Source organism: Tachyglossus aculeatus, chromosome 5, assembly GCF_015852505.1.
Source record: "Tachyglossus aculeatus isolate mTacAcu1 chromosome 5, mTacAcu1.pri, whole genome shotgun sequence".
Lineage (NCBI taxonomy): Eukaryota > Metazoa > Chordata > Mammalia > Monotremata > Tachyglossidae > Tachyglossus > Tachyglossus aculeatus.
In genome coordinates, this window is record NC_052070.1 from 87210785 (window position 1) to 87236770 (window position 25986).

The 25986-nt window shown below is 49.5% G+C and overlaps 1 protein-coding gene across 2 annotated transcripts in view; it reads left to right on the forward strand.

Moving 5' to 3' along the window:
- The first annotated feature begins 1010 nt into the window (after positions 1-1010).
- The window catches only part of SLC39A14 (solute carrier family 39 member 14), a 71823-nt gene continuing 46847 nt past the window's right edge, over positions 1011-25986 (forward strand). For both annotated transcript variants that reach the window (XM_038747450.1, XM_038747451.1), the window contains exons 1-2: positions 1011-1126; positions 14400-14512. The gene's annotated coding sequence lies outside the window, so the exon portion shown is untranslated. The remainder of the gene's footprint in view (positions 1127-14399; positions 14513-25986) is intronic.

Consider the following 25986-nt stretch of genomic DNA (forward strand, 5'->3'; position numbering starts at 1 on the left):
GCAGGTCGCGCGGGCCCGGGGGGCGGGTCCTGGCAGGGGGCGGGGCCTGACCTCGGCGGGACAGCCCATTGGTCGGGGCGCGGCAGAAGGGGGCGTGGCCTGTGCAGGAGGGGCAGCCCATTGGTCGGGGCGCGGCAGAAGGGGGCGTAGCCTGACCTCGGCGGGACAGCCCATTGGTCGGGGCGCGGCAGAAGGGGCGTGGCCTGATCTCGGAGGGGCAGCCCATTGGTCGGGGCGCCTCAGAAGGGGGCGTGGCCTGCGCAGGAGGGGCAGCCCATTGATCGGTTAGCGGCGGAATGGGCGTGGCCAAACCCGGAGGGGCAGCCCATTGGTCGGGGCGCGGTAGAGGAGGCGTGGCCTGCCTCGGAGGGGTCGTGGCCTGTGCCTGAGGAGGGGCAGCCCATTGGTCGGGGCGCGGCAGAAGGGGCGTGGCCAAATCCGGAGGGGCAGCCCATTGGTCGGGGCGCGGTAGAGGGGGCGTGGCCTGCCTCGAAGGGGGCGTGGGCTGTGCAGGAGGGGCAGCCCATTGGCCGGGAGCGGCAGAAAGGGCGTGGCCTGACCCCGGAGGGGCGTGGCCTGAGCCGGAGGGGCAGCCCATTGGTCGGAGCGCGGCAGAATGGGGCGTGGCCTGTGCCGGCGGGGCAGCCCATTGGTCGGGGCGCTGCAGAGGGGGCGTGGCCTGTGCCTGAGGAGGGGCAGCCCATTGGTCGGTTCGCGGCATAAGGGGCGTGGCCAAAGCCGGAGGGGCAACCCATTGGTCGGGGCGCGGCATAAGGGGGCGTGGCCTGACCCCCACAGGAGTGGGCGTGGCCTGACATCGGAGGGGCAGCCCATTGGTCGCAGCGCTGCAGAGGGGGCGTGGCCTGTGCCTGAGGGGGGCAGCCCATTGGTCGGAGCGCGGCAGAAGGGGGCGTGGCCAGGTCCCGGGGTGACGCGCGGCCTATATAAGCGGGCATGCGCGCGGGGGGGCGGCTCGTGGCTGCCGCCGGTTCGGTGGCGCCGGGTCGCGGAGGTCGCCGTGCGCGGTGTGGGGACTGTAGTGGCCGTCGGGACTGTCATAGACGCCCCCCCCAACGGCCCCCCGAGGACCGGGGGCGTCCAGCCGGGGCCCGCGCGGGATCGGCAGGTGAGAAACGGCGCCCGGGGCGGGGGCAGGGCCACCGCGTGATCGTAAGGACGGTGATGGCCTTTAGGATCATCATCAATCGTATTTATTGAGCGCTTACTGTGTGCAGAGCACTGTGCTAAGCGCTTGGGAAGTCCAGTTAAGCGCTTACTACGTGCAAGGCGCCGTTCTAAGCGCTGGGGAGGTTCCAAGGTCATCAGGCGGTCCCACCGGGGGGGCTCCCAGTCTTCATCCCCATTTGACAGACGAGGGAACTGAGGCCCAGAGAAGTGAAGTGACTTCATAATAATAATCAATCAATCAATCAATCGAATTTATTGGGCGCTTACTATGTGCAGAGCACTGTACTAAGCGCTTGGGAAGTACAAATTGGCAACGCATAGAGACAGTCCCTACCCAACAGTGGGATAATAATAATGGTAATGATGGCATTTATTAAGCGCTTTCTAGGTGCAAAGCACTGTTCTAAGCTCTGGGGATAATAATGATGATGATGATGGCGTTTATTAAGCGCCTATTATGATGATGATGGCATTTATTAAGAGCTTACTATGTGCAAAGCACTGTTCTAAGCGCTGGGGAGGTTACAAGGTCATCAGGTGGTCCCACCGGGGGGGCTCCCAGTCTTCATCCCCATTTGACAGATGAGGGAACTGAGGCCTAGAGAAGTGAAGCGACTTCATAATAATAATGGTAATGATGACATTTATTAAGCGCTTTCTAGGTGCAAAGCACTGTTCTAGGCGCTGGGGATAATAATAGTAATGATGATGATGGCGTTTATTAAGCGCCTACTATGATGATGATGGCATTTATTAAGCGCTTACTACGTGCAAAGCACTGTTCTAAGCTCTGGGGAGGTTACAAGGTGATCAGGTTGTCCCACGGGGGGGCTCACAGTCTTAATCCCCGTTTTACAGACGAGGGAACTGAGGCCCAGAGAAGTGAAGCGACTTCATCATAATAATGGTAATGATGGCATTTATTAAGCGCTTTCTAGGTGCAAAGCACTGTTCTAAGCGCTGGGGATAATAATAGGAATGATGATGATGGCGTTTATTAAGCGCTTACTACGTGCAAGGCACCGTTCTAAGCGCTGCGGAGGTTACAAGGTGATCAGGTTGTCCCACCGGGGGGCTCACAATCTTAATCCCCATTCTACAGATGAGGGAACTGAGGCCCAGAGAAGTGAAGCGACTTCATAATAATAATGGTAATGATGACATTTATTAAGCGCTTTCTAGGTGCAAAGCACTGTTGTAGGCGCTGGGGATAATAATAGTAATGATGATGGCGTTTATTAAGCGCTTACTACGTGCAAAGTACTGTTCTAAGCGCTGGGGAGGTTACAAGGTCATCAGGTTGTCCCACAGAGGTGGCTCCAATAATAATAATAATAATAATGGCATTTGTTAAGTGCTTACTATGTGCAAAGCACTGTTCTAGGCGCTGGGGAGGTTACAAGGTCATCAGGTGGTCCCACCGGGGGGGCTCCCAGTCTTCATCCCCATTTGACAGACGAGGGAACTGAGGCCCAGAGAAGTGAAGTGACTTCATCATAATAATGGTAATGATGGCATTTATTAAGCGCTTTCTAGGTGCAAAGCACTGTTCTAAGCTCTGGGGATAATAATAATAATGATGATGGCGTTTATTAAGCGCTTACTACGTGTAAAGCACTGTTCTAAGCGCTGGGGAGGTTACAGGGTGATCAGGTTGTCCCACCGGGGGGCTCCCAGTCTTTATCCCCATATGACAGATGAGGGAACTGAGGCCTAGAGAAGTGAAGTGACTTCATCATAATAATGGTAATGATGGCATTTATTAAGCGCTTTCTATGTGCAGAGCACTGTTCTTAGCGCTGGGGATAATAATAATAATAATAATGATGGCATTTATTAAGCGCTTACTACGTGCAAAGCACTGTTCTAAGCTCTGGGGAGGTTACAAGGAGATAATAATAATAATAATGGTATTTGTGCTTACTATATGCAAAGCACTGTTCTAAGCGCTGGGGGGGTTTCAAGGTGATCAGGTTGTCCCACGGGGGGCTCACAGTTTTAATCCCCATTTTACAGATGAGGGAACTGAGGCCCAGAGAAGTGAAGTGACTTGCCCAAAGTCACACAGCTCAGGTTGTCCCACGGGGGGGCTCCCAGTCTTTATCCCCGTATGACAGACGAGGGAACTGAGGCCTAGAGAAGTGAAGTGACTTCATCATAATAATGGTAATGATGGCATTTATTAAGCGCTTTCTACGTGCAAAGCACTGTTCTAAGCGCTAGGGATAATAATAATGATAATGATGATGGCATTTATTAAGTGCTTACTATGTGCAAAGCACTGTTCTAAGCGCTGGGGAGGTTACAATGTCATCACGTTGTCCCACGCTGGGGGCTCCCAGTCTTCATCCCCATTTGACAGACGAGGGAACTGAGGCCTAGAGAAGTGAAGTGACTTCATAATATTTATTTATTTATTTTATTTGTGCATATCTGTTCTATTTATTTTATTTTGTTACTGTGTTTTGTTTTGTTGTCTGTCTCCCCCTTCTAGACTGTGAGCCCGATGTTGGGTAGGGACCGTCTCCAGATGTGGCCAGCTTGGACTTCCCAAGCGCTTAGTACAGTGCTGTGCATACAGTAAGCGCTCAGTAAATGCGATTGATTGATTGTACTTCCCAAGCGCTTAGTCCAGTGCTCTGCACACAGTAAGTGCTCAATAAATACGATTGAATGATTGAATGAATAATAATGATGGCATCTATTAAGCGCTTACTACATGCAAAGCACTGTTCTAAGTGCTGGGGAGGTTCCAAGGTAATCAGGTTGTCCCACTGGTGGGGGGGGGCTCCCAGTCTACATCCCCATTTGACAGACGAGGGAACTGAGGCCTAGAGAAGTGAAGTGACTTAATAATAATAATAATGATAGTAATGGCATTTATTAAGCACCTACTGTGTAGAAAGCACTGTTCTAAGCGCTGGGGATAATGTTAATAATAACAATAGTAATGATGGCATTTATTAAGTGCTTACTATGATGATGATGATGGCATTTATTAAACGCTTACTATGTGCAAAGCACTGTTCTAAGCGCTGGGGAGGTTCCAAGGTGATCAGGTTGTCCCACGGGGGGCTCACAGTCTTCATCCCCATTTGACAGGCGAGGGAACTGAGGCCTAGAGAAGTGAAGTGACTTAATGATAATAATGATAACAATGGCATTTATTAAGTGCTTACTATGTGCAAAGCACTGTCCTAAGCGCTGGGGATAATAATAATAATAATTATGATTGTATTTATTAAGCACTTACTATGGGCGACGCACTGTTCTAAGCTCTGGGGAGGTTACAAGGCGATCAGGTTGTCCCACGGTGGGGGAGCTCACAGTCGTAATCCCCCTTTTACAGATGCGGTAACTGAGGCACGGAGAAGTGAAGTGACTTGCCCAAGGTCTCACACACACAGCAGACAGGTGGAGGAGCCGGGATTAGAACCCAGATCTCTCTGACCAACCCCCTCCCACCCCTCCAAGGCCCGTGCTGCATTCACCAGGCCACGCTGCTTCTTGCTCGATCCTTGGAGCCAAGCAGCAGCGTGAGCTGCTTCTTCTGCAATAATAATAATAATGATGGCATTTACTAGGCGCTTACTATGTGCAAAGCACTGTTCTAAGCGCTGATGAGGCTAATATGGCTGATGAGGGACAGCGGGGAAACTCCGGAGAGACAGAATTTGCAGCTGAGGCCCTTGGGAGAGAGCTAGGGACATCTTTCAAGCTATTTTTAAATTCCCCCAGGGCTGTTTGGACTCTCTGTCTCCATCAAACATTTTCTCAGGGGCAGAAACATCCATTTGTTGTGAATCTGTCTGCCAACTCTGTTCTGTTGTATTCTCCCAAGTGCTCAGTACAGTGCTCAGCACGGAGTAAACACTCAGTAAGTCAGATCCCAGCGCTTAGAACGGTGCTTTGCGCATAGTAAGCGCTTAATAAATACCATTATTATTATTATTATTGATTCATCAGCCCAGAGTAAACACTCAGTAAGTCAGATTGATTCAAAGTGGGAAGCTGATTTTATGGAACCCGTCTGTGTTTTCTTGGGGGTTGGGGGGAGCTTCTTTTTAGTTTTATTCAGCCAATCAAGCATTTGTATTGAGCACTTACTGTGTGCAGAGCACTGTACTAAGTGCTTTCATTCATTCATTCAATCGTATGTATTGAGCGCTTACTGTGTGCAGAGCACTGTACTAAGCGCTTGGGAAGCACAAGTTGGCAACATAGAGAGACGGTCCCTACCCAACAGTGGGCTCACAGTCTAGCAGGGGGAGACAGAGAACAAAACAAAGCATATTAACAAAATAAAATAAATAGAATAAATATGTACAAATAACTAAACCAGTCAATCGTATTTATTGAGCGCTTACTGCGTGCAGAGCACTGTACTAAGCGCTTGGGAAGCACAAGTTGGCAACATAGAGAGACGGTCCCTACCCAACAGTGGGCTCACAGTCTAGCAGGGGGAGACAGAGAACAAAACAAAACATATTAACAAAATAAAATAAATAGAATAAATATGTACAAATAACTAAATCAGTCAATCGTATTTACTGAGCGCTTACTGTGTGCAGAGCACTGTACTAAGCGCTTGGGAAGTACAAGTCGGCACCATAGAGAGACGGTCCCTACCCAACAGTGGGCTCACAGTCTAGCAGGGGGAGACAGAGAACAAAACAAAGCATATTAACAAAATAAAGTAAATAGAATAAGTATGTACAAATAACTAGATCAATCAATCGTATTTATTGAGCGCTTACTGTGTGCAGAGCACTGTACTAAGCACGTGGTAAGTACAAGTTGGCAACATATAGAGACGGTCCCTACCCAACAGTGGGCTCACAGTCTAGAAATAGAGTAATAAATATGTACAAACATATATACAGGTGCTGTGGGGAGGGGAAGGAGGTAAGGTGGGAGAGTACATTATCATCATCAGCCGTATTTATTGAGCGCTTACTATGTGCAGAGCACTGTACTAAGCGCTTGGGAAGTACAAATTGGCAACATATAGAGACAGTCCCTACCCAACAGTGGGCTCACAGTCTAAAATAACAGACACATTCCCTGCCCACAACGAGCTTATCATCTAGAGGGGAGGTACTCAGCAATGTTTTCTGCCCTGACTTTTCTTAGTAAGTAGGAGCAGGCCAAGACAATGACCCGATCTCTTTGGGTGCCATTAACCAAGAGGTTGGATGAAGCTGAGGAGAACGGCTGCCTTCTCTAGGGTTGGATTCAGGTGGCAAAGAGCCCTTGGCGAAATTGCTTTCGGTCACAGAGTATCCCCGGAGGCCGGGGATGCTGGCGGTTTGACGGGGAGCAAGCTTGAGTGCCGTGCCATCTGCAGAGGAAGCAGAGGAGACCCGGTCGGCTCGACTCTTGTTGCCCCATTCTGCCCATCCGCCAAGCTAGCTCTCTTCCTCCCTTCAAGGCCCTGCTGAGAGCTCACCTCCTCCAGGAGGCCTTCCCAGACTGAGCCCCTTCCTTCCTCGCCCCCTCTCCATCCCCCCCATCTTACCTCCTTCCCTTCCCCACACCACCTGTATATATGTATATATGTTTGTACATATTTATTACTCTATTTTACTTGTACATATCTATTCTATTTATTTTATTCTGTTAATATGTTTGGTTTTGTTGTCTGTCTCCCCCTTCTAGACTGTGAGCCCGCTGTGGGTAGGGACCGTCTCTAGATGTTGCCAATTTGTACTTCCCAAGCGCTTAGTACAGTGCTCTGCACATAGTAAGCGCTCAATAAATACGATTGATGATGATGATTGGAGCCGGGCAGCCCGACCGTTGCGGATTCCACGGGAGGAACTTTTTGTACCCAGAAAGGCGCACATCTCCTCCCCAGGAGCCCCGTTGTGGTCCCAAGGTGAATTCTCTCGCCCTCCCAGCGAGAGGGGAATGGCGGAGGGGAGCCGCTCGGCGACTTACGGCTGGGGATGGAAACGTGTGTCCCGGTTCCCCTCCTTAGGCCACGTGTTTTTATCCAGCAAGGCTGTGGCCCCTTGCCAGACTCTGTTAGAGGTGTTGATCTTTGCCCCGTAGGGCATAGACTGTTTTCTGTGGGGAGGTGCTAGAGGCAGTCCTGGGAGAGGAAATTCTCTCTGCCCCCTTCCCACCCCTCTAGACAGAGGGTCTTTAGTGAAAGTGACCAGGGGTCTCCCTAAAGGGGGACTTAGAGAAGGTGGGAGAAGGAAGAGAGGGAGGTCTGGGCCTCGGAGAGCGGCACTGAGGCTCGCTGTACTCCAGGGTCTCGGATAATAATAATAATGATGGCATTTGTTAAGCGCTTACTAGGTGCAAAGCACTGTTCAAAGTGCTGGGGAAGTTACAAGGTGATCAGGTTGCCCCACAGGGGCTCACCGTCCTAATCCCCGTTTTACAGATGAGGGAACTGAGGCACAGAGAAGTTAAGTTCCTTGCCTAAAGTCACACAGCTGACAAGTGGCGCAGCCAGGATTTGAACCCGCGACCTTTGACTCCAAAGCCCTGGCTCTTTCCCCTGAGCCACGCTGCTTCTTTCATATTAATAATAATAGTAATGGTATTTGTTGAGCGCTTGCTGTGTGCAAAGCACTGTTCAAAGTGCTGGGGAAGTTACAAGGTGATCAGGTTGTCCCACGGGGGGCTCACCGTCTTAATCCCCATTTTACAGATGAGGGAACTGAGGCACAGAGAAGTTAAGTTCCTTGCCTAAAGTCACACAGCTGACAAGTGGTGCAGCCAGGATTTGAACCCATGACCTTTGACCTTTCTAGACTGTGAGCCCACTGTTGGGTAGGGACAGTCTCTATATGTTGCCACCTTGTACTTCCCAAGCGCTTAGTACAGTGCTCTGTACACAGTAAGCGCTCAATAAATGTGATTGATTGATTGACTCCAAAGCCCGGGCTTTTTCCCCTGAGCCACGCTGCTTCTTTCATATTAATAATAATAATAATGGTATTTGTTGAGCGCTTGCTATGTGCAAAGCACTGTTCTAAGCGCTGGGGAGGTTTCAAGGTGATCAGGTTGTCTCACAGGGGGCTCACAGCCTTAATCCCCATTTTACAGATGAGGTACTGAGGCACAGAGAAGTGACTTGCCCAAAGTCACACAGCTGACAAGTGGCGGAGCCGGGATTTGAACCCATGACCTTTGACTCCAAAGCCTGTGCTCTTTCCACTGAGCCATGCTGGGTCTCGGATGATGATAATAATAATAATAATGGCATTTGTTAAGCGCTTACTATGTGCAAAGCACTGTTTTAAGCGTTGTGGGGATACAAGGTGATAAGGTTGTGCCTCGTGGGGCTCACAGTCTTAATCGCCATTTTACAGATGAGGTAACTGAGGCCCAGAGAAGTTAAGTGACTTGCCCAAAGTCACACAGCTGACAACTGGCAGAGAGGGGATTTGAACTCATGTACCTGTGACTCCAAAGCCCCTGCTCTTTCCACTGAGCCACGCTGCTTCTCTGGTAGGTTTGCTCCAATCAATCAATCAATCAATCAATCAATCGTATTTATTGAGCGCTTACTGTGTGCAGAGCACTGTACTAAGCGCTTGGGAAGTCCAAGTTGGCAACATATAGAGACAATCAGCCTCTGGTACCTGGATTTGAGGGTAGCGGGGCGGTAATAATAATAATAGTAATTGTGGCACTTATTAAGCGCTTACTATGTGCCAAACATTGTTCTAAGCACCGGGGTATATACAAGTTAGGGTGGATTCAGTGCCGGTTCCACACATGGGGCTCACACTCTTATCCCCGTTTTACAGATGAGGTAACCGAGGCCCAGAGAGGTTAAGCCCAAGGTCACCCAACGGATATGTGGCGGAGCAGGGATTATCCGGTGCTCTATCTACTGAGCCACGCTGCTTTTCCGAGGTAGTAAGGAGGTGGTAAGGAAGGAGGATCAGAGACCTCAGAGGGAACGCTAGGCTCAGCCGAACAGAGGGATGAGAGGAGGCAGGTCGTAGCCAACTCACAAATAGGAGTCTGTGGGTCAGAGAATATGTGGCCGTATTTAGCCACGTGAAATGGGTGGGCAGGTGGCTTGCCCACTCCAAGGGGGTCGGTGTAGCGGGGAAGTGGATTTAAAGTCACTCTGAGGCGCACAGCCCTAGGACCATCCCCTACTACACTGTCCCCCGTGTTATCCTGGCCAGCAGGGACCGACCCCCCGGAGTCCGGGAAGTACCGCTTTCTGGGTTTTTGTCGCTAGAGCTGAATGCAATCCCAGGGATTTTCCCCCTTGGAACTATTGGCTTTGGGTGGGAAATCCCCAAGACCGAAGTTCAAGTTTACCAAGGAAGCAGTGGTATTTATTGACCACTTGTTCGGTGCAGAGTGCTGAACTGAGCGCTTGGGGAGACGCCATCCCTACCCTCAGATGAACTGAGCGCTTGGGGAGTCCAAGAGACTAGGGAGACGCCATCCCTACCCTCAAATTTAGGAGCACACCCCTGGAAACTGTTGTATATGTGGCTGCTTTAGACTGTGAGCCCACTGTTGGGTAGGGACTGTCTCTGTATGTTGCCAATTTGTACTTCCCAAGCGCTTAGTACAGTGCTCTGCACATAGTAAGCGCTCAATAAATACGATTGATGATGATGATGATGCTCTGAGGCCGCCCCCTCACCAGGGTAGTGGGGTTCAGGCTTCTGTTCCCCAGGCAGTGACCTCTGACAGCTCTCCCCGACTCCGTGTCTCCATCCTCAGTGGTAAAAATATGGTTTCCCTGCATTTCTGGATAGGGATAATTATCTAACACTTCTTTAGTGCTACCGATCCACTTGGCCACTTCAGTGGCACAACAAAGATGCGTGAATTGCTCATGACCCGATTCCGAGAGTTGCTTTTTTCCCTCCCGATGGGGAGAGCAAACTTTGTCTTCGGAGCTGCAGAGGTCAGAGGCAGCAAGAGAGCAGACGAGACGGGTCGTCAGGGTGTTTTCCAAAGCAGTTGGAGCGGGTCTGTTGCTTCAGCGCTTGGATTTTACACAGAATCTCCTCCCCAACCCCTTCTCCTCTCCTTCCTCCGTACCCCACGCCCCGTCCCATACTCCTGGCTGGGTCAGGAAAAGATGGACCACTAATGGCATGTCGTCAGTGCCCGCTCAGATTACCCAGTCCCTGTGGTATATGGTCAGGAAGTGTGAGAGAATGGACAGAGCTACGGCGGGGAGTCGAGGCCCACGTTCGAGCCCTGCTCTGCCAGAGACTCACCATCAAGCCCCTTCCTCGCTCCGGTCCCCAGTTTCTCCCTCTGTAAAATACAGAGTAAATCCAGTCCCTTCTTTATAAGGGAGAGTCGAAGGACTAAAGGCACGACATCCAACGGGGAAGTCGGGGTAAGGAGAAAAGGGCAAAAAAGGCAAGCGACAAAGATGATTCTTTCCAATGGACTGTGAATAGTTGCTGTTTGGGAACTATTCTCAGGGGTTGGTGTGTGTGTGTTCTGCTTCTTAGTGACAGTATTGAGCATCCGTGGGATGCGAAGCACTGTTGTAAGCGATGAGGGGAAAAAAAAATACGTGGATTCATTCATTCAGTCAGTCAGTCATATTTATTGAGCGCTTACTGTGTGCAGAGCACTGTACTAAGCACTTGGGAAGTACAAGTTGGCAACAAAGAGAGACGGTCCCTACCCAACAGTGGGCTCACAGTCTAGAAGGGGAGACAGAAAACAGAACAAAACATATTAACAAAATAAAATAAATAGAATAGATATGTACAAGTAAATTAAATAAATAGAGTAATAAATATGTACAAACATATATACGTATATACACACATATATGTGTGTATGTATATACATATATATACACACATATATATGTGTGTGTGTGTGTGTGTGTGTGTGTGTATATATATATGTATATATATATATATATATATACACACATACACACACATGGATGAGAATGTCACACTCCCCTGCTTCCAAAGGGCTCACAGTCTAAGAACAAGGTGGAGGAGAAGAGATTGAGGACAGACACACAAGGAAAGGTGGAGCAAAGAAAGCAGAAGAACAGTGTTGGCGTGTGTGTGTATATATATCTACAATTCTGTTTATATTGATGCTATTGTTGCTTGTTTACTTGGTTTGATGTCTGTCTCCCCCCTTTTAGACTGTAAGCCTGTCGTGGGCAGGGATTGTCTCTATTGCTGAATTGTACTTTCCGAGCGCTTAGTACAGTGCTCTGCACACAGTAAGCGCTCAGTAAATACTATTGAATGAATGAATGGTAAATAGAAGAGCAGTCGGACATTGTGGTCAGAAGAGCAGCGTCAGGCTTCCCGTGACTCAGAACCCACCAGCCCCAATCAGAGCATCCACTACAACTTTCCCAGGGTCCGGAATATTGAGCCGGCTGGAGAAGAAGGGCTTGATGGGAATGTCGGTGTGTGAAAGCGAACTACCACTGGAATGTCTGTTGGCTGAAGAAATCCATGAAAGATGATCCCGGTGTGGGATAGGGACCAGATCAGATCTTACAGTCATAATAATAATATAACTGGGGTTAATGGCTTACTATAATGATAATAATCACTGTGGTATTTGTTAAGCGCGTACCGTTTGTCAAGCACTGTACTAATCCGATCAGTCAGTCCCTGCCCCACATGAGGTCATGTCCATTTCCCAGAGGAGGAAACCGAAGCACCGAGAAATCAATCAATCAATCAATCAATCAATTGTATTTATTGAGCGCTTACTGTGTGCAGAGCACTGTACTAAGCTCTTGGGAAGTACAAGTTGGCAACATATAGAGAAATTCCGTGACCTTCCTGTGGTCGCAGCAGTCTTGCTGCTACTGCAGCACTTGGTGCAAAGAAGTGTGCGTGTACATGTGAGTGAGTGTGTGTACATGTGTGTCTGTGTCACTGACAGCCCTCTTATTACAAGAAAGACAGGAGTGTGACAGGAGGGCAGACTGATGCTTTCCACCACCCCCGTGTGTCCCTCTCCTAGCCCTTGGCTGCTAGTTTTTCCCCCAGGCGAGCCCACCTGGCGAGTCTGCACAGGGTGTGGGCCCCAGTTTGGGATTCACTGGGCAACTTGAATCAGATCCAACCAGCCTGGGAGCATGTGGGATTTGGAATCCAGGAGATAAGGAGTCCAGAGTCTGCTAGCTCAGGATCGCTGCCAGCTGGAGGCCTTGCTGTTTAGTGGGCAAGCCAGAGCACCTATAGGCTGGCCATAAGGAACCCGGCCCAAGGCTCCCACCGCCACAGGACCCCGGGAGTCCGAGATCCTGGAAGCCGGCCACAGTCCCAGGGCCTCGAGGGGACAGATGGAGAGTTGGAGCAGGGAGAAGAGACCCTCCTGGGACCTTCAGGGAGAGCAGAGCTTGGACCATCCGGTCCGTGTCGATACCACGGGAGCCAAGCCCTCCGCAGCCTCCTTCGCCGGAGGTGGAAAAACACCCTTCTGGAATTAGGAACTCGGCTTTGGCCTTGCTGCGGGAATGGAGAGTTCTCTTTTCCCTGCTGGGCCTTGGAGGCCCGAGGGATTGCTTGGGGGTCCCCAACTCTTGTGCCTGGGGGTGAGTTGGGGGTGGGCCTAAAGAGGGGGAAGGGGAGTGAGCCGGAGGCAATGACAGGACCAGGGCCTTGGGGCCAGCTGGCACACCGGCCCAGATCAGCAGCTCAGTGGAGCACTGACCTCTGCCTCTCAGCTTTGCACGTTTCCTGCACTCCACCATGTCAGGTGATCCAGCCCGGGATTAGGAGATGGGGAGTATAGAAACTCCATTCCCACAAAAGATAAATACTAGTACTATCTTGTATTCTTCATGCCCTCTCCTTCCCCTTAAGCAGCCTGGCCTAGTGGATAGCGCAAGGGTCTAAGAGTCAGAAGGACCTGGGATCCAATCCCGGCTTTGCCACTTGTCTGCTATATGACCTTGGGCAAGTCACTTCTCATCTCTGTGCCTCAGGTCCCTCATCTGCAAAATGGGGATTAAGACTGTGAGCCCTATGTGGGACATGAGCTGCCTCTAATCTGATTGTTTTGTTTTGTTTTATTGCCTGTCTCCCCCTTCTAGACTGTGAGCCCGTTTTTAGGTAGGGACTGTCTCTATATGTTGCCGACTTGGACTTCCCAAGTGCTTAGTACAGTGCTCTGCACACAGTGAGCGCTCAATAAATACGATTGAATGAATGAATGATTGGCTTGTATCTAAGTTCAGTGCCTGGCGCATAGCAAGTGCTTAACAAATACCATTAAAAAATGAAACAAAAAACTTCCTACCTTCCCCCACATCAATCCCCAAGCCCTTGGTCGGTCCATCAGTGGTATTTATTGAGTGGTATTTACTCTGCAAGAACACCGTATTGAGTGCTGGGGAGAGTACGCTATGACAGAGTTGGTAGATAAGGTCACTGCTCTCAAGGAATTGACAATCTAGTCAGGGGGATGGACTCTAAAGTAAATTACAGGTAAGGGAAACAAGAGAGTCTTAATATATGTACAAAAGTGCTACTGGGTTGGGGGAAATGGTGAGAGGAGATGAGAGATTAATCAAGGAAGGCCTCCTGAAGTTGTGATTTCAGAAGGTCTTTGAAGATGGGGAGAGCAGTGGTAAGGGTAATAATAATGATGATAGTGATACTTATTAATAATAATAATAATGGCATTAAGCACTTACTATGTGCAAAGCACTGTTCTAAGCACTGGGGAGGTTACAAGGTGATCAGGTTGTCCCCCGTGGGGCTTACAGTCTTAATCCCCATTTTACAGATGAGGTCACCGAGACACAGAGAAGTGAAGTGACTTGCCCAAAGTCACCCAGCTGACAAGTGGCGGAGCCGGAATTTGAACCCATGACCTCTGACTCCAAAGCCCGGGCTCTTTCCACTGAGCCACGCTGCTTCTCTAAGCACTTACTGCGCTAAGCACTAGGATAGGTACAACATAATCAGGTTAGACCCCATCCCTGTCCCGCAGGAGACTCACAGTCTAAGTAGGTGGGGAAACAACTACCTGATCCCCATTTAACAGGTGAGGAAACTGAGGCCCAGAAACATTAAATGATTTCCCCAGAGTCACCCAGCAGGCAGAGCTGGGATTAGAACCCAGGTCCCAGCCCCGGGCTCTTTCCACTGAGCTGCGGCTGTCTGCTGGTTGTGAAAGTGGAGGGAATTCCAGACGGGATGGAGGGCGGAAGCATAATGGTGACAGAGATGGGAACGGAAATCCTTCTCCTCTCGTTACAGCTGTGGAAACTAAAGCATCAGTAGTGGACGACTCACCCCTTGGCCAGACCGAGTCCAGACACTGAAGTCTCCCGTTCCGGTCCTCCGTCTGCTGGGCTGGGGCCTCTCGAACAGTAAGTGGCCTCGATGCTGTCGGTCCCTGCGGCTTTGAGTCTTGCTCTGAGAATGAATGTCCGTTGGCTCATCTGGTGCTTTTCATTCCTTCCGAATGAGAGGCGCCCACAGTCTTTGCAGCGTGGCCTTGGGGAAGGAGCTCGGGCTGGAGAGTCGGAGGACCTGGGTTCTAATCCCAGCTCTACTACTTGCTTGCTGTGTGACCCTGGGCAAGTCACTGAACTCCTGTGCCTCAATTTCCACATCTGCCAAACGGGGGTTACTCATCCCCCTGTTCTCCCTCCTACTTAGACTGAGCCCCACATGGGACCCAATCAATCAATCGTATTTATTGAGCGCTTACTGTGTGCAGAGCACTGTACTAAGCGCTTGGGAAGTACAAGTTGGCAACATAGAGAGACAGTCCCTACCCAATCTCTGCCTCAGTACTTAGTGCAGTGCTTGGCATATGGTAAGCACTCAATGAATTCCTTAATTACTGTTTATTATAAACACCTGATCACTCCTACTGAGAGTGTGGGACAGTGACCTTGTGTCAGAAATGATTAACTTGAATCTACCCCGGCGCCTCGAGCAGTGCTTGACACATAGTAAGCGCTTAAAGAAGTGCCATAATTTGCAGCTACTTCTGGGGTGGAGCCCAGATAGTTTTTGGCTTCTGCACGGTGGAGAATGGAAAGGGGCAAGAAGATTATCAGCGGGTAGGTTCTCAGGGCAAAGTGTCTGTGACTGCCTGACTCGGAACCACTGAAAGATAATCTGGCGTTTCTGTTCTTCGTGTGGGTGTTGGTGCTTTCCAAAGATTAGAGAGCCTGGGGATGGCTGGACTTTCTGGAATTGGACCTAATAATAATAATAATAATAATAGTAATAATAATAGTGGCATTTGTTAAGCGCCCCTTATGTGCCAAGCAATACATTAGAACTGAAATAGATTCAAGATAATCAGATCAGAAACAGTCCCAGTCCCACGTGGAGCTCACAGTCCAAGTAGGAGAGAGGACGGCTATTGAATTCCCATTTTACAGACGAGGAAGGCACCGAGAAGTTAAGTGACTTTCCCGGGGTCACACAGCAGGCAGGTCAGGGAGCCGGGATTAGAACGCAGATATAATAATAATAATCATATTTATTCAACACATACTACGTCATAATCAGATTGGTGGACTTTACAGTCTGAGAGGGAAGACAGGTATTTTAATACTATTTTAGAGGCACAGAGAGGGTAACATAGCAGGACAACGACTGTGTATTATCACTTTTAACAATATCTGGCATCTGATTTTTGGCTCTGGACCTGAGCATTCATGGAGAATGCCGCCTGCCTTTTCCTGGATATCAATTTCTCCCCTCAGACATAAAGGATAACTCATGTCTTTCCCTTTCTCCCTCGCCAAGATGGTTTAACCCCAGTTTACAGGGAATACCCCAAACATCATTTTAGCCGATTGCGGTGGCCGCTTCCCAGTGGAGATGCTAACAGTCATTCATTCATTCATTCATTCAGTCGTATTTATTGAGCGCTTACTGTGTGCAGAGCACTGGACTAAGCGCTTGGGAAGTCCAAGTTGGCAACATATAGAGACGGTCCCTACCCAACAGTGGGCTCACTGTCTAGAAGGGGGAGACAGACAACAAAACAAAACATATTAACAGCCCATGTGGCTCCTCCCCTTCTTCCATTCCTCTGATCTGCAACCAGTGCAGGTGCTGATGTGCAGAATCATTCGGAAAAGAGGAGCAGGAGAAGCAAGGAGCCTGAAAACCTGCCCTGGATTGACCGATAGCCTCTGGCTTTTGGCTAACTTAGGCTAAAAGCTTTCAAAGGGAAAGGACTGCTTCTCGTGAGCAAAAGCTGGGATGCCCGGTTCTCCGGAGACACGTAATAATTAAGTTAAACAACGAAGTTTGACGGGCCAAAGTAGTTCCAGGGCCTGGAAACATATATGAATTTGACTGGGGAGACAGAAGCACAAGAGAAGCAGCTTGGCCTGGTGGATGGAACACAGGCTTGGGAGTCGGAAGGATCTGGGTTCTAATTCCGGCTCCTGCATTTCTGTGCTGTGTGACCTTGAGCAAGTCACTTCACTTCTCAGCCTCAGTTACCTCATTTGTAAAATGGGGGTTAAGACTGTGAGCTCTTTGTGGAACAGGGACTGTGTCCAACCTGATTAGCTTGTATCTAAGTGCTTAGTACAGTGTCTGGTACATATTAAGCCATTAACAAATAACCTTAAAAAAAAGAGAGAAAGTTGCAGAATAGGGGAGCGGTGTGGGGGAGGTGGAGAAGGATGCTACTGATGGTCAGTTTTTCTGAACAGTAACTAGAGGTCCCTTTGAACCCAAACTTGGTAAATAGAACCGAGTGACCCATTTAATCGGTCAATCAATGGTTTTTATTGAGTGTTAACTCAAGTAACTCTGCGAACAGAGCATGGTTATAATACTAGTAATCACGGCATTTTTAGGCACTTACTATGTGCCTAAAAAAAACTTTTAGACTGTGAGCCCACTGCTGGGTAGGGACTGTCTCTATATGTTGCCAACTTGTACTTCCCAAGCGCTTAGTACAGTGCTCTGCACACAGTAAGCGCTCAATAAATACGATTGATGATGATGATGTGCCAAATGCCAGGGTAGCTACAAGATTATCAAGTCGGGCACAGTCCCTGTTCCCTCATGAGATTCACAGTCCAAGTAGGAGGTAGGACAGGCATCGAATCCCCACTGTACAGTTGGAAAAACGGAGGCACAGAGAAATAGTTAAGTAACTTGCCCGAGGTACCATAGCAGGCAAGTTGGCAGAGCCGACATAAGAACACAGGTGCTGTACTTGAGAAAATTGTCATTGTCTACATAATTGTAGACAATCATGTCTACACATGGTCCCTGCCCACAGTCAATCAGTGGTATTTATTGAGTGCTTACTTTGTGCAGAGCACTGTTCTAAGCACTTGGGAGAGTAAAATATAAAAGAATAAGCAGATATGTTCCCTGCCCATGAGGAGCTTACGGTCTAGAGGAGGAATGTATCTTGCCAGGGGACGGGCTGGGGTGGCTGGGGGGTACTTGGAGGCAGGGGTAGGGTTTTCCTGCGTTCTTTGGGAACTCAACATGGGGCTCTCATCTCCTTCTGGGTGGGTAGATGGGAGGGAGGTGGCAAAGGGGGATACATGAAAGTGAGTGCATGCAGAGGAGTCCCAGGAATAATAATAATAATAATGGCATTTATTAAGCGCTTACTATGTGCAAAGCATTGTTCTAAGCACTGGGGAGGTTACAAGGTGATGAGGTTGTCCCATGGGGGGCTCACAGTCTTAATCCCCATTTTACAGATGAGGTAACGGAGGCCCAGAGAAGTGAAGTGACTTGCCCAAAGTCACACAGCTGACAATTGGCAGAGCCGGGATATGAACCCATGACCTCTGACTCTAGAGCCCATGCTCTCTTCCACTGAGCCACACTGCTTCCCCTATGGAATCCCTCCATAAGCAACACATCTATGTTTGTAACTTTGCGATTAAAAAAAAAACCCCTCTCCGTTGAGGAATGAGGTTGTAGCCACTTCTGTCCACACCCTGATGCTTAAATACTCCTCTAAATATCCACTCTCCTTCTTCCTATCTGTAAATGGCTGTTATAATAATAATAGTAATGTTGATGATGGTATTTAACCACTTGGATATATCACCCTGGTTAGATCCTAAAATCATGTCTAGTAATTATTATTGAATTCTTCCAAGTATTAGGTGCTTAGTAAATACTGTGGATTTACTGTGGATCAAATTCCCACCTACAGACTATTCCTCCAGTACCACAGGGAGGGTCCGTCCCCCCCCGCCGCCCTGTTTATTGGGGTTCTCTCCACTCCCGACGAGAGCTTAGGGGCCTCCTTTGTGGAATAGCCCCTGAACCCCGGGGAGGCTTTGGACGGGGGGAGGCAGTGGCCCAGATGCAAAGGAACAGCTTGGTAATCCAGGGTCCGTGAGCTCCGATCCTTCCCTCGCTTCTCTGCCCCCTCCGTGGGCCTTGGGAGCGGGGGACGAGGGCAGTAGAGCGTGAAATCACCTGGGCCCCATCGCCGATTTCCGCGTGGCAGTCAGTGGCCAAGTAGGGTTTGAAAAACGGAACTTCACCTTGACAGCTTCTCCTAAGCATATGTATCGTGAGTACCCGGAGAGCCGTGTGCATAGTGTAAACACATCCCGTTCTTCCAAGACGTAGGTTTCCACCGTATGCTCCGACTAGGACGTTTTTAGGAAATCAGGGAGCACGTCCGACATCGCAAACCTGACGGGTTACAGGACACCGTTCTGTTGGAAAAAATGGCTTGCGAGGGGCAGCTGACACTGTTAGTGGGACAGGAGACAATCTTCTCTAATGTGCGGCTTTGCGAGAGCACGATCTCCTGTCCGGTCCATTCTTCAGGTTGGAAGGGAGACTGGGCCATTCTTTTTTATTATATTTTTGTGCCGGGGAGTGGGTGGGGGTGTATTAAGTGCTTAGTATGTCACTTCACTTCTCCGGGCCTCAGTTCCCTCATCTGGAAAACGGGGGTTAAGATTGCGAGCCCCCCGTGGGACATACTGTTCACCTTTGTATCTAACCCAAGCACTTAATACAGTGCTCTGTATGCAGTAAGCGCTCAGTAAATGCCAGTGATTTTAGAAGAACTGGCTTGTATTTATTTCATACGGCGCCCCACCCCAAATCCGTAGCCTATTTCTGGCTCTTCATTAAGTAAAGATTAGACACAGTCCCTCTCCTGCGGGGAGTATAATAATGATAATAACGGTGGTATTAAGCGCGTACTATATGCCAGACACTGTACTAAGAACTGGCTCAGGCACAAGGTAATTGAGTTGGACACATTCCCTGTGCCCCACTGGGCTCCCGGTCTTAATCCCCATTTTACAGATGAGGTAACTGAGGCACAAAGAATTGAAGCGACTCAAGTGGTAGAGCAGGGATTAGAACCCATGTCCTTCTAACTCTAAGGCCCGTGCTCTGTCCACAAGGCAACGCTACTTCCCCTAGTAGTTTACAGTCCACGAGGGGAGACGGGAAAGGGAAGATATAAATTTAGCCAAAAGAGACTTTGGTCAAGAGAACAGCTATGAGATGGCATGGATTGGACTGGAGGGTGGGAAATGAAGGGTTTAATCAGAAAAATCTCCTTAGGAGCAGTGGGAGGGAGGGGAAGAGAGGAAGGGAGGGTTTGGCCTTGGGAGGACGGAAGCCGTTCCATTCTTCAGGTTGGAAGGGAGACTGGGCCATTCTTTTTTATTATATTTTTGTGCCGGGAAGTGGGTGGGGGTGTATTAAGTGCTTAGTATGTGCCAGGCACTGTAATAATAATAATAATAATAATTGGCATTTGTTAAGCGCTTACTATATGCAAAGCACTGTTCTAAGCGCTGGGGAGGATACAGGCTGATCAGGTTGTCCCACATGGGGCTCACCGTCTTAATCCCCATTTTACAGATGAGGTAACTGAGGCCCAGAGAAGTTAAGTGGCTTGCCCAAGACCACACGGCAGACATGTGGCGGAGTCGGGATTCGAACCCACGACCTCGGACTCCAAAGCCCATGCTCTTTCCACTGAGCCACGCTGCTTCTCTACGAAGCACAGGGGAAGTTAGAAGATAATTAGTTTGGATACAGTTCCTATCCCGCATAGGGCTCATGCAGTCTTAATCCCCATTTTACAAATCAGGTAACGGGCACGGAGAATAATAATAATAATAATAATAATGTTGGCATTTGTTAAGCGCTTACTATGTGCCAAGCACTGTTCTAAGCGCTTGGGGGATACAAAGTGATCAGGTTGTCCCACGTGGGGCTCACAGTCTTAATCCCCATTTTACAGATGAGGGAACTGAGGCTCAGAGAAGTTAAGTGACTTGCCCAAGGTCACACAGCAGACATGTGGTGGACCCGGGATTCGAACCCATGACCTCTGACTCCAAAGCCCGTGCTCTTTCCACTGAGCCACGCTGCTTCTAGAAGTGAGGTGACTTGCCCTAGGTCACACTGCAGACAGGTATTCATTCGTTCAGTTGTATTTATTGAGAGTTTACTGAGTGAGGAGCACTAAGAAGCAGTGTGGCTTAGTGGAAAGAGCCTGGGCTTGGGGGTCGGAAGTCGTGGGTTCGAATCCCGGCTCCGCCACTTGTCAGCTGTGTGACTTTGGGCAAGTCACTTCACTTCTCCGGGCCTCAGTTCCCTCATCTGGAAAATGGGGGTTAAGATTGCAAGCCCCCCGTGGGACAAACTGTTCACCTTTGTATCTAACCCAGCGCTTAGAACGGTGCTTGGCACATAGTAAGCGCTTAACACATACCATCATCATCATTATTATTATTATCACTAAGCGCTTGGGAAGCACAGTCGGCCACAAGTAGAGATGGTCCCTACCCAACAGCGGGCTCACAGTCTAGAAGAGGTAGAGGAGTCAGGATTGGAACCCAGGTCCTCCGACTCCCATCCCGGACCCTTTCCACTAGGCCGCGTTTTCTTCTCTGAGTGCCTGATGATGGAAGGCCAAGTGCCTTGAGGAGCTAGAATCAATCAATCAATCAATCAATCGTATTTATTGAGCGCTTACTGTGTGCAGAGCACTGTACTAAGCGCTTGGGAAGTACAAGTTGGCAACATATAGAGACGGTCCCTACCCAACAGTGGGCTCACAGTCTAAAAAGAAGACAAGTTTGGCTCAAACTGAGGAGGCCGGCATGGTGGGACCAGGCGACGAGGGCAAGATAGGTCAGGTGAATCTTGAAGGCCAGAAGTTTGTACAGCAGAAAGCCAGTTACCTAAATGAATTGGGCACCGAGGTACTAAATCCCCATTTTACTAATTGAGGAAACTGAGGCACAGAGAAGGTAATAATGATGGCATTTATTGAGCGCTTACTATGTGCAAAGCAATACCAGAAAGCCAATTACCTAAATGAATTGGGCACCGAGGCTACTCGGTATAATGTAACCAGATTGGGTTTAATAATAATAATAATAATGATAATGGCATTTATTAAGCGCTTACTAGGCACAAAGCACTGTTCTAAGCACTGGGGAGGTTACAAGGTGATCAGGTTGTCCCGCGGGGGGCTCACAGTCTTCATCCCCATTTTACAGATGAGGGAACGGAGGCCCAGAGAAGCGAAGTGACTTGCCCAAAGTCACACAGCTGACAACTGGCAGAGCCGGGGTTTGAACCCATGACCTGGGACTCCAAAGCCCGGGCTCTTAACCACCTAGAGCAGCGTGACCTTGTGGAAAGAGCACGGGTCTGGGAGTTGGAGGACCTGGGTTCTAATCCTGCTCTGCCACTTGCCTGCCCTGTGCCCTTGGGCAAGTCACTTACCTTCTGTGACTTACCTTGTGATTACCTATGATTACCTTGTGATCATAGGTAAGCGGCGTGGCTCAGTGGAAAGAGTGCGGGCTTGGGAGTCAGTGGTTGTGGGTTCAAATCCCGGCTCCGCCAATTGTCAGCTGTGTGACCTTGGGCAAGTCACTTAACTTCTCTGGGCCTCAGTTACCTCATCTGTAAAATGGGGGTTGACTGTGAGCCCCCTGTGGGACAACCTGATCCCCTCGTATCCCCCCAGCGCTTAGAACAGTGCTTTGCTCATAGTAAGTGCTTAATAAATGCCATTATTATTATTATTATTATTATTATTATTATTATGAGGCCTGCGGTGGTCTAGAGGAAAGGTAACAGCCTTGGAAGGCTGGAGGCCTGGGTTCTAATCCCCTCTCTGCTTTGAGAATTTTTTTTAAAAAAAGTTGAAAATACACTGGCAGGTCTAAAATAAATCAATTAGGAGTACCGAGATAAAATTTTGAGAAGCAGCGTGGCTCAGTGGAAAGAGCCCGGGCTTTGGAGTCAGAGGTCATGGGTTCAAATGGTGGCTCCGCCCGTTGTCAGCTGTGTGACCTTGGGCAAGTCACTTAACTTCTCTGGCCCTCAGTTCCCTCATCTGTCAAATGGGGATTAAGACTGTGAGCCCCCCGTGGGACAACCTGATCACCTTGTAACCTCCCCAGCGCTTAGAACAGTGCTTTGCGCATAGTAAGCGCTTAATGAATGCCATTATTATTATTATTAAACCAAATCTGGTTACATTATACCGAGTAGCCTCGGTGCCCAATTCATTTAGGTAATTGGCTTTCTGGTATTGCTTTGCACATAGCTCTTTCCATCCCCCCAGTCTTACCTCCTTCCCTTCCCCACAGCACCTGTATATATGTTTGTACATATTTATTACTCTATTTATCTTGTACATATCCTATTTGTTTTATTTCGTTAGTATGTTTGGTTTTGTTCTCTGTCTCCCCCTTCTAGACTGTGAGCCCACTGTTGGGTAGGGACTGTCTCTGTATGTTGCCAACTTGTACTTCCCAAGTGCTTAGTACAGTGCTCTGCACACAGTAAGCGCTCAATAAATATGATTGATTGATTGATAGTAAGCGCTCAATAAATGCCATCATTATTACCTTCTGCGTGCCTCAGTTTCCTCAATTAGTAGAATGGGGATTTAGTCCCTGCTTCCCCTCCTACTTAGACCGTGAGCCCCACGTGGGACAGGGACTGTGTCTGACCCGATGAACTCCTATCTCCCCCAGCTCTTAGAACTGTGCTTGACACGTAATAAGCGCGTAACGAATACCATAATTATTATGATTTCCCACCCCGCTGACCCTAGGATCAAATCATCGTCTGTGTTTAATCTGGAAGGCAGCGAGGAGGCAGAGGCCTGCAGTGAGCCCAGACCGGAGCCCTGATTGGAGCCAGAAACTCCTACTCCCGGCCCAGCGCTCCCCAACTCCCCCCAGTCTTCATCTGGCTTCTTTTCCAGGAAGATCCCAAAGCATCCTATCAGAATTCCTGCCTTGGAGCTGGGCAGGGGCCTTTTCTCGAAGGGGAAACGGTGACGGCAGAATGAGCCGCCGTTCTGACGACCTCCAGGGCCAGGCGCGGGGGACGGGAAGTGAGGCACGTGACTTAGTGACCGTTTTTTTCTCTTTCTCCTCTTACTGGAAATCTGCAAAACCTGCGAAATTTACTTTTCAGGGGTGGGGAAGCCTGAAAAGAGGGTGGGGGAGCTGTAACTCATGAAAAGGGGACTGTGTGGCTTCAGAGGGAACCAAGCCGGACTCTGTCTCCTCCCTCAGGGCCGGGGGGCCCCAGTTCAGTTGCCAGGGATTTTATTTTCTGGAATTCCGTAGTGGTCCGACGTCACGGTGTGCCAACTCCGGAGGATCGTGTGGAAAGGGGAACCGGGCATTTGTGGCTTCAGCCCCGGACTGCTCTGCAGGGTCTTCCCAAAGGGTGGTCTCCCTCCCCCCCGGCAAATATGAGGCCAGTGTGATTGGGTGGGGGCGGTGGGAATCCTGTTGAGGCTCATGGTTTTGTTTCACATTCAGTGTCCCCGTAGTGATCTTTCACACCCTCTGGCCTGGCCAGTAAGCGCTCAATAAATACGATTGAATGAATGAATGAATGGCCCTATTCCCACTGATCATCATCATCATCATCAATCGTATTTATTGAGCGCTTACTATGTGCAGAGCACTGTACTAAGCGCTTGGGAAGTACAAATTGGCAACATATAGATACAGTCCCTACCCAACAGTGGGCTCACAGTCTAAAAGGGGGAGACAGAGAACAAAAGCAAACATACTAACAAAATAAAATAAATAGAATAGATATGGACAAGTAAAATAAATAAATAGAGTAATAAATATGTACAAACCTATATACATGTATACAGGTCAATAATCAATGATAAGCCGTGGGGAGAAAACCCAGACATTGTGTCAGGCATCCCGTGGTCCCCAAGGGGCTCTCACCCTCTGACTTGTACTTCCCAAGCGCTTAGTACAGTGCTCTGCACACAGTAAGTGCTCAATAAATATGATTGAATGAATGAATAAAGTGAGAGAAGGGCAGACTCACAGGCTAAAAAGTCAATGAAATTGGAGAGAACAGCAGTAAAAGATAACAGTTCCATTGCTCTAGTTTCAGTCTTCCTGGTCCGGACTGCCACAACCTTCCCTCGTCCTAAATGTTGGGAAAATAAGGTTTTGGCCCACTCCTCTGGGGTGTTGGAGGTGAGGGGACGGACGAGACTTTTTTTTTAATAGCAATTTATTAAGCGCTTACTATGTGCAAAGCACTGTTCTAAGCGCTGGAGAGTTTACAAGGTGATCAGGTTGCCCCACACGGGGCTCACAGTCTTCATCCCCGTTTTCCAGATGAGGGAACTGGGGCCCAGAGAAGTGAAGTGACTCATCGTCAATCATCAATCGTATTTATTGAGCGCTTACTGTGTGCAGAGCACTGTACTAAGCGCTTGGGAAGTACAAGTTGGCAATGTATAGAGACAGTCCCTACCCAACAGTGGGCTCACAGTCACACAGCTGACGAGTGGCGGAGCCGGGATTTGAACCGATGACCTCCGACTGCAAAGCCCGGGCTCTTTCCACTGAGCCACGCTGCTTCTTTGAGGTGGGCAGTTTCTGGGGCGGGGGAGGATGGAGGCGGCCCCATCCCTCAGCTGCACCCCGCCGAGCTCCGGGCTTCTGTCTTCCCCTTCTCCTGGGCCGGCGCCACGCGGGCCGTGACTCGGGCCCTCCCTCGGTTCCTCCCAAGTCTGCCCCGAAGCCCACGTGCTGTGGGATGAGGTGGCTGGCATCTGCCTCCGGGGCAACCTCCCGTCCCCGGGAGGGGTTCTGCCAGGCTGTGTGCAGCTGTGACCCGGCTTGCTCTCTCACCACTCCTTCCTCTTGGCAAATCCCCTCCCCACTGGGCCGCCCTGCCCCCCCGAAACCCAGCCTCCCACCTCCGTTCTCCCGCCCGCCAACTGGTCATCCCTCCACCCCCGCACTCGGGGATGTGTGCGGTTGGCATGGAGAGAGGCTTGGGAGCGGTGAGATTGCAACTCAGAGTTTCCATGAGCAGCCGAGGCTTCTGGAAACTGCACCAGCGTTATGGGGACTTTTTTTTTGTCCTCTCTCCAGCAGTGAAACCAATTAAAACTCCATTTTCAGCAGATCCTATAAATAGCGTGTGTGTGTTTAGAACATGGATTGAGAGGCGCCTTTTTTTTTTATCACAAAGAGAGCGAGATACTCCCTTTCTCTGTCCCCCCGCTTGCTGTCTTCCCCTGTAAGGTTTGCCGTTCAGGCTAGGTATCCATTTTGAGTGATGAAGAGCCCTCCCTTGCAAATCTTTCACTTTCCAGCTGCTACCAACGTGACCTCCATAGCAGTCGCGCAACAGCATTTATCATTCACCCTCGTGATTGCTCCGTAAAGGTCGGGAGAGGAGGGAGGTCAGCGTCCCCTCTTTCCTGAGGGAGAGACTGAGGCCCAGGTCGGGAATTAATCCTGTAAATCAGACAAAATCGGGGGCTGGAGCCCAGTTCTTCCACTCCGGTACCATAGCCTGCAGGACGCCCTGGGCT